Source organism: Pelmatolapia mariae, linkage group LG12 (assembly GCF_036321145.2).
Source record: "Pelmatolapia mariae isolate MD_Pm_ZW linkage group LG12, Pm_UMD_F_2, whole genome shotgun sequence".
In the NCBI taxonomy this organism is placed as follows: Eukaryota; Metazoa; Chordata; class Actinopteri; order Cichliformes; family Cichlidae; genus Pelmatolapia; species Pelmatolapia mariae.
The window spans coordinates 3,355,396-3,378,485 of record NC_086237.1 but is presented as its reverse complement, the minus strand read 5'-3'; the positions used below and the strand labels follow the sequence as shown (position 1 = coordinate 3,378,485).

At 44.4% G+C, this 23,090-nt stretch overlaps 1 protein-coding gene across 2 annotated transcripts in view; it reads left to right on the top strand.

The window, feature by feature from the left end:
* The window catches only part of kank1a (KN motif and ankyrin repeat domains 1a), a 53,306-nt gene that overhangs the window by 5,495 nt on the left and 24,721 nt on the right, over positions 1-23,090 (top strand). Inside the window, exon 1 of one of the 2 annotated variants that reach the window (XM_063489340.1) lies at positions 1,734-1,818. The exons of the other annotated variant lie outside the window; for it this stretch is intronic. The gene's annotated coding sequence lies outside the window, so the exon portion shown is untranslated. Of the gene's footprint in view, positions 1-1,733; positions 1,819-23,090 lie in introns of those variants that run through there. 2 annotated transcript variants of the gene reach the window in all.

Genomic DNA, 23,090 nt, shown 5'->3' with positions numbered 1-23,090 from the left:
CACGCACCTGTTTGTGGATGTTTCAGATCAGAATTACTCTGTTAACCTTCTTGGATAGAAATAAATGTGACTTTGATTTCATTTGGACCTGTCGGTATTAAAAACTCAAAATGTTTAAGGAGATCTGTGGATTATAGAAATAACTGGAGGGTATTTTTTGTGTTAAGAAAAATAACAAAACTTTTTTTTAAACATAAACTAATTGGGTGGCATTTATTAATTTGTGCAGTTTTTCTCTTATCAAAGTGAAAATGTGAATATTAGTGATTTTATATAAATTGGAGCAGAACAAATACTTGCAAATAAAAATGCAGGTAAATGGTCATAAAATCAAAATCTGAATGATGAAACCAACAGAATCATTAACATCACTAAGACTTTAATATAGAGTCGTTCAGGTGGTCGAGGTGCTTTTATTCACCACATGTGGTGACTTATTTAAGCCTTTTTTCTTAAATAACATCATCTGTCCATGAAGCCATGCCGTCAGTTTTCCGAGCAGATAATTCCCAGAAAAGCTCTGAAAGTTCAGCTGTTCCTGACCTTAGCAAACTGCTCCCTGACCTGCACCGTCGTGGCTTACAGGTGTAGCATGAGCACCTGCAGCAGGTGGAGAACTGGTTCATGTGCTGGTGAAGGACTGTTGCTAACTTCTCTCCTCGTATTCACAGAAGCCGTTTTCTACAGCATATTTCATAATTCTTTGAGGAAACTTTATTAAAACTGAAAGTAAGAACTTTTGTATGGTGCATCAGGTGCTGGGAGTTGACTCCCTTTTGTGGTGCATATAGATCAGAAACGAAGGCGTCCAACACACGAGACGAGCTATTAACCCGTCTTCTTGTTCCAACCACAAAACTCTGGAGCTGCAGACGGGGAGCAGCGGCACATTCGACTCCTCTGAACCAAACATCCTTTGCTCTGCACATCAGGGGGAAGTGTCGCTTCTTAAAAACGGCTCACCCACAGCCTGTCATTATCCTTTCAGAGCTGCTGATGAATGAAAGGTGAGCAGTCTCAGAGAGGAGGGAGCGAGAAATCCCACACGTTTCTTGTGCATTAAGCAGGACAAGGCAGGTGCAAAGGGGATTCAGGGCTCAGTTGATACTGTGATAATCCCTCAGCTATGCAGGCATGCACAGACTCTGCTTGTCAAGTTGAAGCATTCCACAGTGCGGGGGTCTGCCGACGCTTCACGTTAGCCAGAACCTGACCTGCTGATTAGAGATCCAGCCAGCTGTGCGCAGGACACATTGTGTTTACATACACATCTTAGTATGAATTTAATACAAATGTCTTAATTCTTGGTTCATTGTTTTGTTTTTGAGGTAAGTGTGTGATGGAGATGTTGACTTCAGCTCTGCTTTTAGTGCCCATTTTTGTGAGAACAGTAGTATACAGTAAAGCACTTTAGAAATACACCTTAGTGCTCATTATATGAGAGTTTTGCCTTGTGCAGCTTTTTTTGCTTGACAGCCCTCGGTCTGAATCTCCCATCATCCTCTGCAGCTCAGAAAGGGCTGTTGAGTTTGTTCCCTGTCAGGGATGCCGCTGTTTACGGCCGAGAGCCTCGGCCCACTGGTCACCGTGCTGCTCATATTACAGCCTCCCTCACTGGCTGCTATTGTCAGATTACTCTGTGTGTGTGTTCAGCGTTTGCGTGGCCGGGCTGCGATTGGCTCTGCCGTGTGAGACAGTGCCGGGTGACGTCTCTGCTGTAATCCCTCGTTTCTCTCTGGTAGTGCTGGCTGCTCTGTGCCAGCTGCAGCTCTGTGAAATGCTTTTACAGGAAAACTCTGAAGTTTCTAACTGAGGAAGGTGAGTGAGTAAAAAAAGGTGCAGCAGTTACCAATACAGCTGTTGTAGTATTATTATTGTTTTGTTTTTTTTAGTTGCATTTAGTTTCTAAAACTTGCTGGTGCAGGTTTTAAAGTTTGCATGGTGACTGGGACCAGTGAATGTTATTTTATCAGGAGATGTGGGGGAACAGGAAACTTGAGTCATGGTCGTAGTTACAGTTTGGGTGTTGGGTGTGTTGTTGATGTAAGCATCTGATCCCTGGTTTGGAAAGTCAGGTGAGCTTGTAACCTGGGTTTGAGTTCAGATTTAAACTCAGATGTTGGTGCACATAAACTGCTCAGATGATCAGAGACCTGGATTGTGTTCTTACACATTTCTCATGTCACATGCCATTACCATTATCTGACCAGAACTTGGATGCTGATGTGCGTGTAAACAAACTCACTGTTTGTTCTTTCGAGCGATTATCCAGGAGGAACGCAGTGAAGTCTGAGTGTGCGGAGATGCCGCCGCTGTGTGACGGTGTTACTGCAGCTGCTCGGGAGATAAACCTGCGTTAAACGCTGCTGTTGTTGCTCTGATTGCAGAGAGCACGTGAAGTTAAATGCTGCAAAGTACAAGTCATTCACTTTATCTGCTTGTTAGTGTGAACCGGTTCAAAGGTACAGCCAGGGTTTGCTGGGCGAGGGGGGGCGGTGGTTTGTCTGTTGTGTCTACAGCTGCCACTCTGCACATTCCCGTTCCGACTCTCGGGGCTCTGCAGCTGTCTGAAAATGAAAGTTTTGGCATCATTGCTTTTCTAGGGTGCTTTCAAAACCAACCTCCTCCTGATCACTTGCAGAGTGATGCTGTGTTCAGTCATGTGACCTTGTGGTTTTTAGCATGTTTTTGAACTGAGAGATGCACTACAGTTGCATTGTGGCCTCACCACAAGAAGAGGTTGTAGACAAGAGATGAGATGAATGGATGAAGGCGGTTAAAGAACAGCCACGAGGACTTTATTTCCTACAGAGTGTTGATTCAGGATGACCAGAGTCACTGAAATTGTGTGATAAGAGTTACATCTGAGTCCACATTAAAGCCTGAACAGTGCTCGAGTTGTTTTTAGGGCCAATACAGAAGTAATAAATCTGATTACATCAGTAAATGAAGGGTAATGGACTTCACACATGCTTACCTGAAGGCACTGTGTGACTTTGCACCACCATCTGCTCAACTGTGAGGTGTAGTCAGCTACATGTGCTGCAGACTGGGCTGTAGTATGCAGTGGCAAGGTTTCTCTACTACCCCATTATGCTTAGTTTGATAATTAAAAACGACTGTACACCAGCAATGCATCTGTTTAGCTGTAGGCCAAAATCCTCAACGTTTAATCCTCCTGGTTTCTCTGGAAAAATCCTTCATGAGGAGAGAGCTGGTTACCTCTCTGCCACGTCTGTCTTGCCTAAACTTGGCAACGAGTACTTGAGTACCAAATGCAGAAAAGCATTAAAAAGAGTACAGGTGAGAAAGTGAAAGACGCAGCCTGTACCTGCTGCAACTGAGTATGGAGGGAAACTGTAGCATTCATTTATGCCTCATTTAGATGTGATGTGTAGAGCACGGCCGACAGTCTGTGGAGCTTCATGTAGTTTAAGAACAAGCAAAGATGTGGGTTATGGCTCCCCCACACAGACCCTGCACAGCAGCTGTCCTCTTGGCCTGTATCAGGTCACTTTATCAGATCTACTGTAATTGCAAGCTGCTGACCCAGGCAGGAAACTCTTTGTATGCTTTACATCCTTGTGGAAGTAATCAGCCGGACACTTGGGAATTTTTTTGCAGTGTCACAAATTGTGGCAGTTTGTAACACAGATGGCAGCCATTTCACTGTGTGTTATACTTGTATAACTATGCATGTGACAAATAAAGAACCTTGAGCCATTTGTGCAAACCTGCAAATCGACAGCGAAGCGCGTAAGTGCGAGGAGCACCTTCGGTCCGGTACAGTAAACTCTTTCAAGCTGTGGTAACAAATTGTCGTAGAGGTCGTTGCATCAGTTTCAGGAACTTTCCACAGGCAGGTGACGATGCTCCGTGAATATAGAAACACCTCTCCAGCCAGACGGCTTTCATAAAAGCCGTCTGTGGTTACGTGCCTCTGATTTGGTGTATAAACACCGTCCTGAAGGAGGTCGGGCGTTTCTCTGTAAACTGTTAAACTTCAGCAGTAAACCATTTCCTGTTGCGGTCAGCTGGGCTTTGTTTACAGTGGAGATCGACTCCCTGCTGGCACCGTTGATCTTATCTGGGCTGGTTAATGCAAGTTCCTGTCAGCACACCACATGGGCATGTTTTCATACGAGGCTGCACTTCCACACCTAAGCTTTGAAGTGGGGACGACTATCGATGATAAATTTGATAGTGATGAACTTTGAAATGGTGTTACTATAGCGACCGGTTTACAGTGTTTGGCTGTGTGACTTCAGTCCTCATCGCTGTGGTGGGGTGACGGAGGCTTGCTAATGGCCTGGCATCCTCTCAGGTTTCAGCTTCCACAAAGTGATGGGCACATCACCATGGCGATACCAGTCCTCGTTCTCCTGTGAGTGGAGAGCATTAAAGGTCCTCCTGCATACTTCAAATCCACACTGCAGCAGCTTTGCTGCAGGGCTTAAGGATGTATGACGTGTGAAGATGAGTGGATACAGGTCCGTCAGAAACCTCCTACTTGATCATCTCAGATTCGACTGACAAAACTCCAAAGATTCAGTTCTTATTAGGAAAGATGTAAAATTTCAGCTCCTTTTAATTCTTTAATTTTCTCAAAATGGTTTATAAAACCAATCATCTGTTAGGCAGGCACAGACATGCACAAGCTTTACTCATCAATCTACAGACTGCTGCACACCTGCTGCTGCACACCTGCATCCTCAGGCTCACAAGTACCTGAGATTTTTAAGTGTGTGTGTGTGTGTGTGTGTGTGGTGCCACAGATCGTTTAGATGGAACTAACTCATAGATGTCCTTAATGAAGAACATTATCCACATGTTTGAAACCCAGTGATGGGCTTGTTGTCTGAATAAACAGAAGTAATTCTCACTGACGTTGGATGCTGCGCGTTGTGTAATTAGTTTTATTTGTTCTAATCACACGGCTCAGACGGTAACGCTGTGGGAAAGGAAAATTACCCATCAGGACGCGGCTTTGTTGATTTAAGGTTTTAGCAAAGCAGTAATTGGGTTATGTTGTGCATAAATCTCTGATCTTGTCATTGTTTAAAATGGTCGCGCTCGATTAACATCGTCTTTGTTGGGAGAAGTAACCGTAAGCTCGTATTCAAAAGCTGTATGACTGCAGTCGTGAACATCTGTCTTATCATACTGTAAATATTGTATTTTGGTAGTCATGCACAGTAACCATTAGTCCTGGATGGGGGGGGCTCGTAAGATGTCACGTGCCAGTGAGCCACGCCCACAGTCAGGTCGAGCTGCTTTGCTTATTCAAAGCAGAGAGCATATTGTTTCAGCGCGCTGGCTGATGGCAGTGCTGATGTTGTGATGAAGGAAATGGAGAACATTTTTCTGTTGCTGCTCTGAAATCACTTTGTTTTATTTTTTAATTGTTATGGACAGTTTGTGTCTTTTACTGCACTTTTTAAACAGCTAGCTGGCGCGTGTTAGCAACAGGAGCTCGGTGGTTAGCACGTGAAGATTGGGACGATCTGACTTATTGTTTTGTTTTCTCCCATATTCTGTACGATTACCTTGGTTTTGTTGTTCTTTAAACACATCCAGACCCCAGTGCAGTGCTGAGGGTCACACACACAGGCCTGCTGCCCGACCCACAATAGTCCTGACCATAATGGCTGTTCCTGGGAGCGGTCAGCCCTCGGGGTAGAGGATCCTCGTTGTTCTGGCTATGCATGGCCAAGCCCAGTGAATTCAAGCCTGAGCACCAGACACATGCCTGCAAGCTGCCCTCCCTGCGCTGGCTCTACAGGCCCTGGATTTTACTTCCATACAAGTTATCCAGCACAGTTTGAATATCATTTCCCACGTTGTAGTTTGTAAATACATGCTTTTAGTCTGGTCCCTCCTTTAGGATTTGTGTGTACTGGGAGACCCTGCCAGGAGCCTCTGTCCATGCCAACACATCCCTCCAGGATAATGCAGTGGCAGTTTATAAGGGGGAATTGTAAATTTACCAACTCTGGACATGAGATCTGCAAATGACTGAAAAAGTAACGTCAAGAATCCAAGTAGTTAAAATCTTGTGTTGGGTGGCTCGGTCCAGCGTTGGAGCTGGGGTGAAGAGCGCAGATGACTGAAGGAGTCAGCTGAGGTGGTTCTTGGATGCTTCTCTTGGAGGTTTTTGTGGGAATACTCAACAGAGATGACAGCCAGAACCCACTGGAGTTCTCGGGGTTGTATAGAGGGTCATCTGGCTTGGGAATGTCATGGGATGCTTCAGATGCAACCTGCTGTCACAGGAATCGGATAGATGAATGGAGTAGACTTTAATTAACACCAATTAGTTAATGTTAATCCTCCAAATTTATCAATTTGTTTGTCCAGTTTTATTTTTGCAGGTCTGTTTGCTTCGAGTTTGGTTCTTGAAGCGGTCGCAGAGTGTGTTTGTGGTGTCTCAGCTTAATGGTCTGATAATGACAGCTCTGCTTAATGGATTTATTTAATAGTGCCACTTTAGAGTTGCAGCGTGGCGGGATCACTTTTCCACTGAGCTCATTTTAAACAAAAACGGGCCGAGCTTCATGTTTCCTGTCAGGCTTTGGCCACAGATTTTCACCAGTATCAGTTTTATCTGCTTTTACTGGTCGATGCAACTGCTCTTCCTTCCTGTCTTTTGCATATTCAGTGACATCTGCCACCGGACTGCTCCGACATTGTTCTTGCCCTCCAGTGAAGCTGAAATAATAGAAGAGCACAGGCCAACATTCGAGTCAATATTTACTCATGAGCTGTACCTTCTGGGCACTGCCTCTGTTTTAGAGAAGCTTATGTTATAATTCATAATGAACTCTGTTCTGTTAAAACACGGAATAAGGTTGGACACCCAGCTGGAGTTATGAGGAGATTCATCACAGCAGGACAATAATCTCCTGTGGAAACAGCTCCCTGTTACTTTGGCTACTTCAACAGCAAACAGACCAGATTTGCATTTTAGTTCAGGACCAGACGTTAGTTCAGACGTTAAAGATGGATGCTGCATGTTTGTTTGTAGTCCTGTTTTCAGAGAAAATTCCCCATCTCTAAGTGTGAGGTTGATCTGTGATACAGGCTGTCAGGTCTGAAGTCTTCTCTCCTTCCTGTGTTTAACTTTTACTGAAGAGCTCAGATTGACTCATCAGTCTGCAGAGTAATGCAGAGTCACCGGTGCACAGGTGTAAATGCACTGCAGCGAGGATTCAGCACAAGCCTACATCTGTCATACAGTATCGTGTACTTACAGCAACATTTCTATCTCTGATAAGACAAACAGATCTACCACCTGAGTTTACGTTTGCAGTGTAAACGTCCTGCTCTCTTAATTTAATATAATTTCTTCTATAAACAAAGTTCAGCAAGCCAGAAACAAAACGGATGCTTGAAGCTGAGATGAAATATTTGGGTATTAATTCTTGGAACCAGACGGATTGACGAGTGTGGGAATTTGACTCATTGCTGTCAAAACATGCTGTCAGTTTAGCAAATATGACTTTTCACAAGTAGGAAAAGCTGGACAGCAAAAGTTACTCTGTCATTCCTAAAGGTGACACAAAAAATTCCCAGAATGAGTTCATCCCTTTGTTTTGGTGGAAGTGGCGATCCTCCCAGCGAACAGAGGCCCTCCATAATGCCACAGTGTTTCCAGAGGAATGCTGCTGCTATTGTTGACCGGGATGACTCCCGCTGGGAAGACCGCCCCTCCTTGCTCCCTCAGCCCTCCACTGCCAACACAATACAATGTGTTGCATTATACCTATGAAGGCATGCTACTGTTTTCATAGCCTGTGACTGCGAGGCAAGGCCAAGATAATGAAAAGGATAACACGGAAGTTATTAGTTAGTCCCACAGTTATTCCCACTTCCTCCACCCAGCGATGGCTGGGAATCCGACGCGAGCCCGACCGTGCAGATAAATTTACATCTGCATTAAATGTCCAGAACTTAGTCTTAGCCCCGAATTCATGTTATGAATGTTTAGAGATGTGCATGAGCGGACTGACGAGTGTCGCCTGATTTACTAGCTGCCAAAATAAATTTTCCCGGACCGGTTTTTGTTTGTTAAACATCGCTGATGATGTTCTCTGCAGATGTCGACACCTTCCACGTCTCGTCTGTTTTCACCTGGAGCGGCTTCTCGCTGAGCCAGACACCCATTTGGTGTTTAACGACTTCCTGAAGCTGCTGAGGTTTGCTGTAACGAGCTGTGCTGTCAGGGTTGGAGGTTGCACCTCTCAGTGATTCCTTTTGGCCCTGCTCGTTGATTTCTTTCGGAGCGCTGATGTTAACGCTCTGCTTTACTCTTGTTAATCGTATATGTTAAATTTAAATTGTGTAAACTTGTTCTCAAAGCAGATAATGAGACTTTTTAAGGCTTGTTTGGGAGGTTTTCATTATCTTTTGTGGGTCATGGTTTTGTTTGAATTTGGCGTGTCCGCCACTTTTATTTGGGGGTTCCTTTTCTGCTTCCCCTCTTGGGAACAAATTAGACTTTCAGATTAGTTCGTCAAGTGGCGTGTGGATGGCTTGAAGCGCTGTTGATGCTAACAGGGAAAACGGGAGAGAGGAGACTCCTTTCGGAAGAGGTTAGTGCCTCGTCATTACTGTCATTCCCCCAAAAACACCCCCCTTCTCTCCCCGTACTTTCCTCCCCCTCCCTCAGTGGAACAAATCATTTAGCTAATGGGATTAATCCTCTCTCCCTGCCTGCCCCCTCCCTCCTTTCCTCTCTTGTCTTCTTTCTTTTCTCAGGTCCATCGTTGAGTTCTTCTTTCTTCTTGGCAAACACGAGTGCTTCATGTCAGTGAAAAGCTTTAGAGGGAACGCTGAATTAATGAGGACTAAATGCAGGATTTCGGAGCCTCGATCACCTTCCTTGTTACTAAACGTTCTCGTTGCTGTGATCATATAAATGAGGAGTCTTTTCTCCAGATGACCCCTCAGTTGGGAGCCAGAATAAACTCTTAATCGCTGTATTTAGGCTGCTTTGTCGTCCCAGTAACAGAGTAGGGATAACAGCCAGCCCCCGAGATAGCATGCTCGATATCCCCGATGACAAATGACGCTAAAGCCAGTTAATCAGGCCTAGCACTGATGTCACCACATTAACCTCTCCATGACAAACAATGAGGCCAGCTAAGAGCGCACAAAGGCAGCCAGCGTCGGGACCAGCTGGGGCGGACACGCTCAGCAGATGGACATTAATATATTCTACATTACATTTAAATTGAGGATTTTATTTATAAGCTGAACTACAGGATCTGTAATAACTCAAGAACTGCTCTCTGACCAGGTATGAGCTGTAGAGTGGTTAACAGACAGTTAATAACCTGGGATTTATTAATACCATGATGATGATGGTGAGATATGATTTGCAGTCAAGCTAGTCCTCCTCAGTCCACCTCACACATTTTGTTGGCGCTCCACCTTGCTGCTGGTGCTCAGTGTCATTAATAACATGACAGAAGCCCATAAATCACCACTTTGTCTCCAGTATCCGTTCCAGCTTCTCCAGTCCAGACTGGACCGATATCCTGTCGAAATATCAGAAAAAGTGTGAAGGCAGTTTTTAGGCCATTAAATGATCTTGAAGTTGCTGACTCCCTGGGTGGAGGTGCAGCAGGTCGCCTACTAACCAGAAGGTTGCTGATTTGTTCCCAGTCTGCATGCCAAGTATCCTTGAGCAGGATACTAACCCCGTGTAGCTCTCCGATGCATCCATCGGTGTGTGACCTCTGCAAATGGGAGGATATACAAGCTGTGTAAAGCTTTGAGTGCTCAGAGTAAAAAAGTGCTATACAAGAACCAGTCCATGTACCGTTAACAAATTCCACGTATTCTGTCCGAGCCCAGGTGAGACTGCAGAGAAGTCATGATGTGTGGGCAGCTAACCTTCTGCCCAAAGGCTGATTCCTGGTATCATAGTTACAATAGATGATTATCAACAGGCAAAATCCACATACGAGCAGCAGCAGGTCTGATGCTACTTCATAACTGGTGTTTGTGAAGTTTCATACTTCCTGACAGTAAGGCCGTTGCATTTGTTGAACATGTTTTTGTTGTGAGGGGAAAATGAAAACGGACACTTGTTTTCAGGAGTTTATGGCTGTAACTTTGGTTGCTTGTTAAAACCTGCGTGCTTGTTGTTTGCACAGTGATTCGCTGCTTTCTGTTCACGTCTCGGTCACGATGAGATTTCTATCAAACTGAACGGCCAGCTGCTTTCAGTAGCCGAGTGTTCAGTGGAAAACACTTTATCTTGTGGAGGCGGTTTCATGCTCCCCTTGTGCTTGAAAGCCTGAATCTGGCAGGTGTCTTTTGTTCCCGGGACCTGGGCCGTGGGACAGCTGGGACTGCAGCCCCCAGAGATAAAAACTGCCTCTTGAGGGAGTCCTGATTGATTCTGAAAGCAACCCTCATAAACACACAGCCTGCGTCGGTTGTAACAGCTTTATGGTGGCTGTTTTGACGATACAGTGAAGTGCAGCAGGGTTGCTGCAGTGCTTCTAAGCAATGCGTGGGATGTTACTACAGCTGTTCAAGTACTGTAATTATTTAAGGTGTGTTATGCTAATTTCTAGTTACATACTGGAATTGCTAAACTCAGAGTAGCTTTGCATGATTCCGAGTTCAAAATAATCCAAATAAACCTTATTTGTGTTACACGGGGCATCAGGGTTTCTTCTGATTGGCTGCCCCTCGTAAACAGGATTGAAATGCAGGTTGGTGGGCTTCTGTGCCTGAACACAAAATGACCTAAATGTACAAAGGAAAAGTTGAATAGGTCCATTTTATTTGAGACAAAGTTTTATTCAGAGATGTAGGTCGGCTTAAAAAAGGAATGTAAAAACAGACTGATGGGGAGAATAAGTGAAAGATAACAGGCTGTAGGTGTGGGTGTGTTGGCCTGTTGCTCGTGACCCTGAACCCAGTCTTGCTTTTATCTCCACAGCCTGCACACTTTCTTTCATGTGTTTTCTGAAGAACAAGCAGCTGCATTCTTAGTGTCGTTTTAGAAACTCTGAGCAGTTTCCACAAATGTGTGTTAGCTGTGCAGGTTTCTTTAAGGTTTCCACCAATAAGAAGCTGCATCTGTAAACACAGCAGTGCATGGCCATCAGCTCAAAGTGTGCCGATAAGAGTTTATTTTTTCTTCCATGCTGCATGATCCTTAAACCTACACTTGTGAGTTTTGTCTGATAATGCAGCAGTTGTCTGGAGCATGTAGGCCTCGTATCTGTGGAAATATGAAGCTTGTGTATTTTTGTAACATGGACTTTACGCTGTGAAAGAGTGTATTAGCCCCCCTAAACCCTGCACAAACAAACAGACTCCATAAGACATTTGAAGGTGGGAAAGTCCAGTGGATCAGTCCTCTGAGCCTTTCCAGCCCCCAGGGGCGGGTCCTTGTCCCCATTTTAACCAGGAACATGTCTTAAACTGTGTTGCTCTAATGGCCACCAGGGGGCAACACCTTGAAGTGCACAAAAGACTGAGTTTATGGACCCAGTTTCTCATTTTAAGGTGATACTGAATAAAACATATATAAAAAAGATATTTTGATTATTATAAGTGTCAGTAAGGAGCTTTAACTAAAGTGATGCTCACGCATCACCTGTTGGTTTTACTTGGTTCTGAGAAAATGACATTTTTATCTGTTTAATGTTGGGGAAAAACCAACGAGTTTAGACTGTGTCAATAAAAATGACCGGCCGCATCATCGAACCTACAGGACCTGTGAGCGCTTCTCGTCTGTGCTTGCTTTCAGTTCTTTTCCAGTTCTGGGAAAAAACTAAACTTGTATTTAATGCAGATGGTCCAGTTCCTGTTTTTAAGCCCATCGGCGTGGGCACGTTCCGTGGTTGGAAACTGCTTTGCATTTACAGTTTTGAGGGATATACCTCTTAAATTTCTGTAATAGAAATATGTAACAAAAACAAACTATTTTTAAATTTTGTTTTGTAGTTTAGTGCACTTTACTGCAATTTATGTAGCTAATATGTATGCATTAAGTCCATAATATTAAAATTTGGGATATAACGGTTGTATTAATATATAGCAACTTGAAATGCTCCTAAAAATGCTCTACAGCATGTAGTTCTGGCTGACTTGGTTCTGTGGTGGGCTTTAAAGGGGCAAACATCCAAAAAGAGGTGTGGTGAGGAGGTGGGAACTCGGCCTCATCGACATGCAAAATCAGCTTTCAGTAGTAGCTGCAGCTCATTAGCTTACATGCTTGCGTGACAGAGTGATATCTCTTATTACTGTGGGTCAGGGAGGAAGCTGACCTGCATCTCTGTACATTACAATGCCACCACAGCTGCAGCTCTCCTCCGCCTCCCCCTGGCAGTGATCCAGCTCATTGGGACTCATTAACGCCATAATTGGCCCACCGGCTCAAGTGTTTGGAGCTCGCTGAAAAGGAGGGAAAAGTAGTTTATTAATAATTACACCCTCCAAAAATATTCCTGAGATCGTTTCTGTTCAAGTAACACAAACTGCAGAAAAATACCTGGAGGGTTTCTTTCTTTATTTTTTTAAAAGAAGCTCATGGTTTTTATTTTACCCTCTCGTTTTGGCGTCTCTTGGCTTCTTTGCTCCACCACATGTTGTGATCACTTTAATTAGCTTGTCGTTCATTGTCCGGCTGCTGTCAGAGGAGAAGGGCAGCGCAGGAGGCAGCGCTAGATCTCGTTGGTCCGTCTCCAAAAGGTCGTCAGAGTGGGCTCGCTTGGCACAAAAGCAAACACGGGAGCACTTAAGTTGGAATTTCTCCCACAAAGCGTCTTTGAGCGAGCTGACAACACGAGTGAAAGCTCTGGGAGTGACCGCCTCTCTCTGGAGGTTGCATCTGAGCGCTGTGGCGTGTTTAGAGCAAACACAGAAATGCAGATTAGACGTGTGAGCTGTAAAGGTGTCCACGCTCCACGCGGCTCGTACGAAAACTTTAGTGTTGTTTGTAGAGAAACCTGAAGGCTGACGTTTGTCTTTGTTCTGATTCGTTACACCACTCACATGTTTGGAGTTTACATTGTGGTTGGCTGACTCTTTGTTTTATTGAATTAAATTAAAGGTGATCGACCAGTTTCAAAGTAAAGGTGAGTGCATAACACGCCTTGTAATTAAGGCTCATTCATGTGGTTTCACTGTTGGGTAACACGAGAACAAACCCAGTGATCTGTGTGCTGAATCACGATGCTGGCCCAATAAAACCAGTTTGAACTGAAGGATGAGTTTTAAAGTAAACTGTTCCAACTCACTCCGAACTGCTCTGCAGGAAACTTTAGCTTCTAAAAAAGTTAAAATGTTCAGTAAAATGTTTGTTGTTCTAGTCATAGATGTGAACTCCATTAGATGGAGAACAACCTCTGTGCAAAGCACGTAATTTAAAAGTAACTCTGTGCCCCCACCGGCTGCGAGTGATGGGCGGTGTTCACCGGCCCATAGCTCCACTCCGCCTTAGTGACTCCACTCAAGAGCTGAACAAATAAGCGGCTCCAGCCTGTCCTTGGTCAAGAGCAGGCCAGACAGAGGAGGACCGGTGTGTGTGTGTGTGTGTGTGTGTGTGTGTGTGTGTGTGTGTGTGTGTGTGTGTGTGTGTGTGTGTGTGTGTGTGTGTGTGTGTGTGTGTGTGTGTGTGTGTGTGTGTGTGTGTGTGTGGGGATAAAGAGAAAGGGCCACTTCCAAAACAGAAAACCAGAGTGGACACAGTGATCCAGGGAGAGGGCGTCTTCTGTTGTTCGTAAAAGCAGCTCACAGCTTTAACTCTTAGTGCTCAGAAAGAGACTGATGTGTTGGTCTGTGGCGTTTTGGTTTTTATATTTCATATTTTCTTATAAACGTGGTTGAGAGACTTTCAGCAGTAACCTGGAGCTGAATCTTGTTCCTGCAGGGGGCAGTGTTGTCAGCAGAAAGGCTCAGAGTGAGTGCAAAGACTGGGTGACCTCTTAAATCTGTGCTCAGGACAGCAGTGAGGCGAACAGGCTGATTAATGGCGTACCACAGCATCTGCAGTAAAGTTTTCTTTTCCCTCTTTATTGTTCGGTGCTCAAGGAACGGCGAGCGAGACAGAGAGGTGTAAACGGGCTGTTTCGGGGATTCCTTAAGGCTGAAAATGACCTTTTTTAACTCACTCAGTACTTCATCCAAAAACAGTTACTGGTGCAGCTAAATGTTATTCTCACTGCAAACAAATTATTAACTCAAATAAGCTGAAGGCGTCGAGCAATAAAAGACGGACTGTTTAGAGCCTGGCAACACTTTGGCGTGTTTAAAGCAGCTGATTGGCTCTTTGGCTGCAGGCGAAAAAGTAAAACTTGGAGGAATAAATCAGAGCAGAGCTGAAGTTTCTCTGTCCTGGCAGACAGAAAGCATATGCCAGTGTAATAAACACCAAATTCACTCAGCTGTGAGCTTATTCTTTATTTTGTAGCCCTCAAGGTCTAATTTTTTATTTGTTCAGAGCTGTAAGAAGGAGGAGGGACCCTGACAGACCTGCAGGGTCTGCTGTTTGTGTGCATTCGATGGTCTTGCACCAAATTCCTTTGTAGGGACTCTGAACCTCTGGAGAGCAGCTGTCGAGATAAACGGCTGAAGCAGATAAAGTCGATTCCTAAAATAAAGGGACAGCAATCAAAGACACTTCTGCACCATGTCGTCCTCTCTTGGCTTTACTACGGTGGAGGGTCGGGTGGAGGGTATGACGAAGCGTCACACTGGGGGACTAAAGGCATCTGTGTGCACTCAAAGTTGCAATGATAGGAAAAAAGCTTAAGACCCCAACAAGCTGCATTTTCTGTTAATGGCTGTGAAGAGGACATTTAACACGATATTTAGGAGCTGCCACACAATGTTGCCCTTATTAAGTCAGCTTAAGAGGTGCTAGCTAAACTACAGTACATATTTACTGTGTAGCACCCAGACAATACCATGTTTGCATCATGTGTTACAAGCTAAATGTCAGTATTTGGTCATATTCCTCTGACCCGTGCGTGCACCGCACACAGATGTTGGTTTTCATTAACATTTGAACTAAAACTCCGAACGTTAACGCTGAGCGTCAGTGCGGTGGGAGTAGCCTGTTTAATGGCTGAATGTTTACACGGTGCTTGGCCACTTGAGCGCTGGAAAATCCAGCACAGGCTCCTCGTGAGAGTTTAAACACAATATAACTGAACAGACTAAATGAAGGATTGATGCAGCATGGAGCACAAACAGCCTGCACTGAGACTGTTACTAGAATAGATCTGCATATTTTTAGGATGGCCTATTATGCTTTGTTTAAATGCTTCGGTTATAAGCACAGCTACACTCCTTTTGTGGTGCAAGGTACACAGAACTCTTGATATGCAAGTACACTTGAAAAACGAGTATAAATGAAAGGTTGGAGGCACTAATTTAAACCGAGCATGCACACAGTGTGGTTTTAAAATGCAGTGCTGTCTGTCTGATAAGTGCAGGTTAACGTCTGGAAGAAATGAACCAGCGACTGCCTCGTCTCAGACATCTGAAGAAACCTTTCCCAAATTTCAAAGCATCCGAACAGCTGATGCTGGAATTCGAAGCGCGTGCGGTATGGTGCAGATTTAAAAATGAGCTGGATTTGGATCCTGCTGCAGGTGTGACACAGATGCGCTGTAATCTTAAGTCCTGGTTCCAGACGCAGTTTTGTGCTCAGATACTGATTCTTCTGAAATGACCGGGCCGACTTCCACATGCACGCTGCTCAGATTTTTATGAACGAGATAAAGCGAGTCAGGAATGAGCGATGGCTGGGAGCGTAATGACAGGGCCAGTATGTATAATTTTCTTTGATTTCTATAATTCCAGTCTCAGTGGAGGAAATGCTTGTCGTTCTGGAACACTGTGTTTATCTGCGAGCACGAGGCTCGTGGCTGCCTCGGAGGAAGAATAGCAGGGAGTTGAAAGCGTCTGCACCAAAAATAACTCCATGTGTGATTATACAGGAGCAGGAATCTCTGCAGGTCGGCTCATCAGCTGACCTCACAGGCCGTTGTGTTTTCAGGGTAAGTTAAAGTGTGTTGGGTTTGTCTGACCGGTGCCCTCAGCCTCTAACCACACACAGTAGTGACAGGTGATCACTGAGGTTCTCTGAAAAGAATACAGGCTGTAGTATTTACAAAGCAGCATGAAGCGATGCTCTGTGAATGCCTCTTTTTCCTCAGAAGCAATACTAAGTTAGAGGCACATTTGTGGGAAAGGACCAATCGTAGAGAGGCGAGGCTGAGCTGGTTTGAACACGTGCGGAGGAGAGAGTGGATATACTGGACAGGCTGGAGGAAAAGAGGAAGACCTCAGAAGATTAAAGGTCGTAGTGAAGGATACAGAGGGTTTGTGTGACAGGATGCTGCAGGGAGATGATCCACTGTGGCGCCCCCTAAAGGAGCGAGGCAGCAGCCCCACTGCAAATGGGTCAGCGTTTGATGGAGCAGCATGACTGCTTTCACTATCTTTTGCTGTGTTGCACTCTTGCTTTGTTTGACGGAGACCTTATCTCTGATCATATTTGCATCAGACGCCTGAATGAAGCCTGGACCTCTGGATCTGTGTGTGTCTGTGTGTGTGAGCATTTCCACGTCTTTTAAAGAAGCTGCTGAACTTTACGTCTGTTAAACGTCGTCTTTGGGAGCTCGTCAGCTGGGAGCGCCAGTACGTTTACACTCATGGATGTTTAAGAAGAGCAAGATCAGCCTCGGTGCTGTTCTCCAAAGATCGTCACCATAAGAGACTTCTATAGAAAAGCAAAAATACAAGCCCGACTTTATTCTTTCAATTAGTAATTTATCATATGTTGAGCTCACGTGTACTAGCCTGACTTATTCTGAGCCTCAACTTTGAGTTCAGTATTAGTTCTGTACATACATTGATGCCACAGCCTGGCACTCTTAGCCTCTAATGATTCTGTGTTTCATGAACTTCTTTCAATCTTAATCAGCTGCTGGAAAAGATTCCTGAGCTTCCCTGAAGATGGGAAGTCTTTGCTTTTCTCTTCCCACCTCTGCCCATGTGACTTCCCTGTTTAAAAATAACAAGTAGGGGACACAATCCTTTCGTTCTTCTGGGGTCCTCCCTCCCTGGTGGAATAATTGAAAGGCTTTGACTCTGGAGAGCCTGTGATAAACTCGGCAGGCTCCATCAAAGTGAAGTGAACAGTTGAACAGAACCAACTCTGCAGCTGCCAAACTGTAGAGCTCGTCAGCGCGTCCGGCCTCCTCGCCTGGCCCGGCTCTTCTCCACGGTCGGCACAGCAGCTTCCCCTCAAAGCTTCAAAGGCATTTCCTAATGAGGCCCAGATGCAGAGCTGAGATGACAAGCAGCTACTGCTTGTTCTGCAATTAGTCACATTTGCGCTCGTGCACACGTTAACGCTGCAGCACAGGAGCACGCCGTTTCCTTCAGTTTAACTTTCCTCTACATTTTAATTCTTACGGACATGAAAAAATAAAAAAACAGGTGAACTCGATGCTCCACGTGCAGCTGCTCCGTTATGCTGCTGAGCTTTTCCTGATTATCTGAATGAAAACATCCCAGTTCCTCTTGAGGCTTTTTCCCTCCATTAAAGCTGGAGCCTCTGCTTTTATTAGGGGAAAAACAGCTCTGCTGAATATTCAGCGCAGCGGGTCTGCAGCCTTAACGGCCCTCTGGTAACTTCTCGTTCTGTTTACTGTCGACACAAAAAAGCCTCAAGTCTTTGTTTTACTGCAGTGGAAAATGTGAACTGTGGCACCACATCCTGTCAGCTTGAACTTCTTTATATGTGTGTCGATGTGATGCATGGCACGCGTGAATGTTCTGACAATAACGGCGTGGATCACCGTGAGCCTGATGTCACGTTTAGGAAGAATCATTGGAAACTGTTTTCACGTCTGTGCTTTAAAGCCACATTTGAGAGACTGATGTTTAAAATGTGTCTATATGTGTATGATAAAAGTCATTGTTCAGTAAAATAACATTTAAAGTTCCATTATTATTAAATTAATAAAACATGTAGGTATTCAACATTTTATTGATATTCCAAATGTCACCTATATTGTATTTTTGCACATGAAAAAGCCGCGTGTTTGAAAACTGTGTGATGAAGAACTGTAAAACTGTTCACTGACCTTTTTCTGTTATTCCTGAAATAAATGGAAACAAAAACAAGACTAAGAACATGTCCTTCCCAGCCACGCCATCTCCAGGAATAAATGACAAAATGTTATCCTTAAATGAAAGTCGTCCTCCACGTTGGGATTTCCTTCAGTAACAAACATGCTTCATTAGATTTCCTGGAATCTTAAATAGGAGACGGCTCCTTCCTGTTTGACTGACGATCCAAACAAAGTGTTTTCTTAACATTTAGTTTGTCGCTTGGTTTAGCTTCACTTTACTAAGAGGGGAACTCGGTAAAGTCAAGTAATATTTAAAGGATAAACTTCATACTCATTTAGAAAACATTTAGAAACTCATTGTTTTGGTTCAGATTCCGATTCTCCTTTTTTTTTCCCCTTAAACAGCTTTGCGTTGATGTAATCAGATTACTTTTTGTGCGCAGAGAAGCGGAAGATAGTGGACCCAGGCACAGTTTTGAGTGGACGTTTTAGTTTTGTTGCACTGAAATAGAGAGCTCATTTCTACCTGTACCTGCTTCTGCTGAAGTGCTCTTGGGCTCGTTCACCTTTCTCTTGGCTGTTTGTACTCGAATACTTAAAGAGCTCGGCCTTGTAGAAGGTAATGTGTACGGACTCGAGCACGCCACAGGATGCTGTTTGAATGCTCGTGCGTCTGTTTGTGTAGCTCGTCAGGTGTCTCTGTCACAGTAAATAATGTAGCTGTGTGTCTGTCAAACGCAGACACGCACCTCCAGGTGGAGTCACACCTGCCGCTGCGGGCTCAGAGGTGTGCGTGCACGCTTGAAAATCATTTAACAGCTGAGAGGAACCAAACGGGTTGTTCTGGTTTGCGTCGGCGCTCAAAAGTTTACTGCTCGAGGAGTTTGAAGCTCCTGAGATCAGCCCGTGGATCTGTTCTGGTCAGTGCGGTGAGTGAGGCTTTGTTTAAATAGGAAGCTTTGATTCACAGGAAAGGCTCAGAGTCAGACTCTGAGTACATTTAAAGTGGCTCCTCTTAAAGCTGAATGATGTCGGAGATTAAAAATATAATGTGGAGTTTATGAAGCAGAAATCAAGATTTTATTGACAAACATGGGCTTCATATTTAGTTTGACCGCATGCAGACGCTCTGCCTTAGAGAGCACACAGGGTCACGATTTCACAGCTGCTTATTACTCTGCTACCTTTACTGTAAGTGGGAGAAGTTTTTTATATGATCACTTAAAACTATAATAACTGGTAACACTGTGTGGCAATGGGAACTGTGGGACGTGCCAGCGTGCTGTCAGAGCTGCAGGGCTGAGACTGAAGAAATGTAAAGGCATCATGTGTAATGGTACCAGTGTGTAATGGTACCAGTGTGTAATGGTACCAGTGTGTAATGGTACCAGTGTGGGGATTAAAAGAAGTAGAGTTGTTTGTCAGTGGTAAATGTCATTGAAGCTGTTGAGTAGATTAACACAGCCCTGAGGGAGACCTATAGTCTGTTAGCACTAATGACAAAGCAGTTTTACCTGAACGGGGGGGGGGGGGGGGGGGTTGGAACCTGACACGTTAGACGTGTTAATGCATGCCATGTGGATCACTTTATTTATATTTCTTTCTTTATTTTATCTTTTATCATATATGATCAGCTCGCTGAATATCCTGTCTTTGCATGCAGTAGTCATGGAAACGGGTTACCTCAGAGGGTATTGGCTGGGGGAATGTGGCCAGCAGGTAATCGCGTTTATTTGAAGTGGGTATGTTTTCAATCTGGTGGGTTTATTTAAGAGTATTTCAGCTCTGAGTCGCTGAGGTCTGATCCTGAGTGGGGTGCTTCTGTGGAGTGTTTTTATCCTGTGTGGTTAAGATGAGTTCAGCTGAATTATTTCTTTTTATTCACTGATTACTTCTAAATACTTTAAATCAGTTTTCTGTTGACCGTGGGCAGAAATGTGAAGGGTTCTTGCTTAGCTTGACCTTTGACCCTCTGCTGTCCCACATCAGCCCTGATTCTGAGGCCCATCCACGGCGCTGCTTGGGGAGGCTTTGGCGGTTTTTGTTGTTCGCCCGTCTGTCTTCACCTTCAGCAGCTGAGCCTTGAGAAACGCTACCGTGCTGGTTGATGTGCAACCATCTGAAAGGTTTTCCATTGTGTTCAGCTGCCTGGCTCATTAGCTGCGCTTCAGCTGAAGGGCGTTTACCCACGCCGGCCGACTACGCGCTTCACCTGGAGGCCCAGCGGAGGGGTCGTTCCACCCAAACGGCCTTAAAGTCCTGTTTCCTCTTATAGGACTCGGATCGTTTGGCTGTCATCTGAGGAAGTTGTCTAATCTTAGCCGTGAAACGTAGCTCTCTCTCTGAGGACTGCTCGGTGCAGGCTCGTGTCTTCGGGCTGCTCACTCTGTGGTGTTTGTACCTGCGTCAAGGGGCAGGAAGTTAGAATGAGAGTTACAGGTAAGCAGCTTCATTATTATGATGGGAGGTGTCACTGTTGTGGTTTGGGTTATTGTTTATATATCTGAAGTGTGTGTGTGAGAACTCCTGTTTGTGGTTGGTGTGACTCTGGGTCAGTTCTCAGGCCTCCACCTGCAGCTTCACCCTGTGCGAGGCTGCACAAACACACTGATTCTGGTTTATTTTTTAAAGCTCGCACTGAAGTGTGGGTGGAAACTCTGTAAGCACCTGCAGGAAAACCTGCAGGTAATCATGAAAATGTCAGAGCCTGAGTTTATGTCGATCATTAACTGCAGGAATGTGCAGACTAGACCTTAAAAACCTCACAGGAGGCTTCTTGTTACTCTTTTAAAAAAAGGATGAGCATGTTTTATATTAAAGGCTTTTTTTCCACCTAAATATTTGTGGAAAAAAGCTTTTTGCAAAACATGGAAAAATTTAACTTGGAAGAGGAGGAGTTAAATATCTGTTTATACAGACATGAAGACACTTGGACCCAAAGAGGGCCTCAGTTTATAAAGACTTTCCTTTTTTCTCTCAGCAACACTAAATGTTTGTATAACTTGTTCATATATAACTTCAGTATTTACCTCAGTATATCATGTTTGGATTATTTGGATTACTGTTTATTTTTATAGGTTATGTTGTTAATTGATTAAACTTCTGATTTATTATGAATGAATTCAGAAATAATCCTTTAAAAGAAATACTTTTATTTTCAGTTTTATTGCTATTTTCTGAATTATCAGTTCAGAATTCTGTTCATTCCTGCAGAGTTACTCTTTATCACAGTGTCTCTACTCGGGGAAAAAATTAACAGATCAAATTTGCAGATATATTGATGTCAGTCAGTACTCGCTGATTTTTAAATTGGTGCGTCTTTATTTTATATTTTCTCCTGGTTTCATAAAAGCGACCTGTGACCGTTTTAAGGCCTATAGTGTATTAAAAGCAGGCTGATGCTTTGACTCCAGGATTGATGGCTTCTCCCACAGTGGTGGTGCAGAGCTGAACAGTAAATAGACTCCGCCTCCTTCTCTCCTGAGTTGTGCCTGAGGATTTCCTGCTACTTCCTGCAGGTTTGTGTTCTGGCGGCTCATGGAACAGGACATGTGGGAGATCTTTGGTCAGTCTGTATATTATTTATTTTCCCTTCAGTTGGAGAATAATTTGCATGGTCTTGGCAAACGGAAGTTGTGTGTATGTGTTGAATTGCTTATTGAGCTTCATGCTGCTGGAGAGCAGCTGCATGAAACCTTTCCATTTGCTTTGTGTTCGTTACCTTTTGTCTCAAGTTTCTCAGTTCATCAGTGTTGGATGTCCAGTCCTTTGAGTCCCATTAGTAGGTGTTAGCAGGCTCAGGCTCATCCATTGTAATCGTAATGTTTTAAATGGGCCAACCGCCCACAGCTCGATAGTCTGACCTCCTCCACAAACACCTTTTCCAGCTCTCTTGCAGAGGAGCACCCAAGTCTGCCATGACGAGTAATCCCTAGCATCCCTTTCATGGTGTGAAGGAGCAGTTGATCCTCAGGCTCGTTAGCCTGTCTGTGGAGAGCCTGAGGATCAACCGACCAATAAAATAACAGCTCCACCTTTTATGCTCGTCTCTCCTGGAGTTTCCCACCTCTGATTTATTTGGTCCATGGCTTTCTGACTTTTCTATCCAAGAATTGCTTTCGTGTCCTAAAACAGCAGATTCATTGTATATTATTTTTTATTTTATTTCACCCAATGACCCGAAAGCAGAGCACAGAGCTGAACAGACCCAGACACCGGCTCTTTGTGTGACAGGATCCGAGCGATATCCAAAAGTCATATCGATGCATCTCTAAATGTTAGTGGCCATTTCTTCTACACATTTCTTTTTGTGTGACATGCTGGAGCCAGTTTTAAGTGTGAGGGAGGAGAACAAACATGCCTGCAGTCTATTTGGGTGTTGGAAGGGTTCTGTGTGCTCTGTAAAGGCTGCTCTCAATCCTTCGTCTCTGTATCGCGACTATAATAACTCCCCGGGGTGACGGACGGTCAGGACTTCGAGGCTCCGGCCTAATGACACTACGGCGCTGCTGTATTTGGCTGCACACTCTAAACAATGATTTACTTATGATGCAGCTGACTGACAAAGTGACCTTTCACATGTTCCTCAGACACATTTTGTGGCAGTCGGCTGCATGTCGTCACAGCAGGTGCAGCTGTTGGGTAGACGTGTTTAAATACTTTCTTTATAACACTTAAATATGCATCGTTACGTTAAACTGTAAGTGACGGTGACCAAGAATGTTTTCTGATGATGTTTGTTATTTTTCATGCACTATCCTTTCTGCGCTTCTTGGATACTTGGTTAAACTCTGACTTTGCTGGGAAATGTTTCTGGTGTTTGCTGGAGGTCTCAGCTTGGTCCCGGCTGATGTTCAGCGCCTTTAGGTCCTGTATAAACGTTCTCCAGAGGCCTGGTAATGAACTCATCATTTGATTCAGGTGCGTTGACCCAGGGTGAGATCTAAAACCTGCAGGACACTGGCCCTGTTCCTG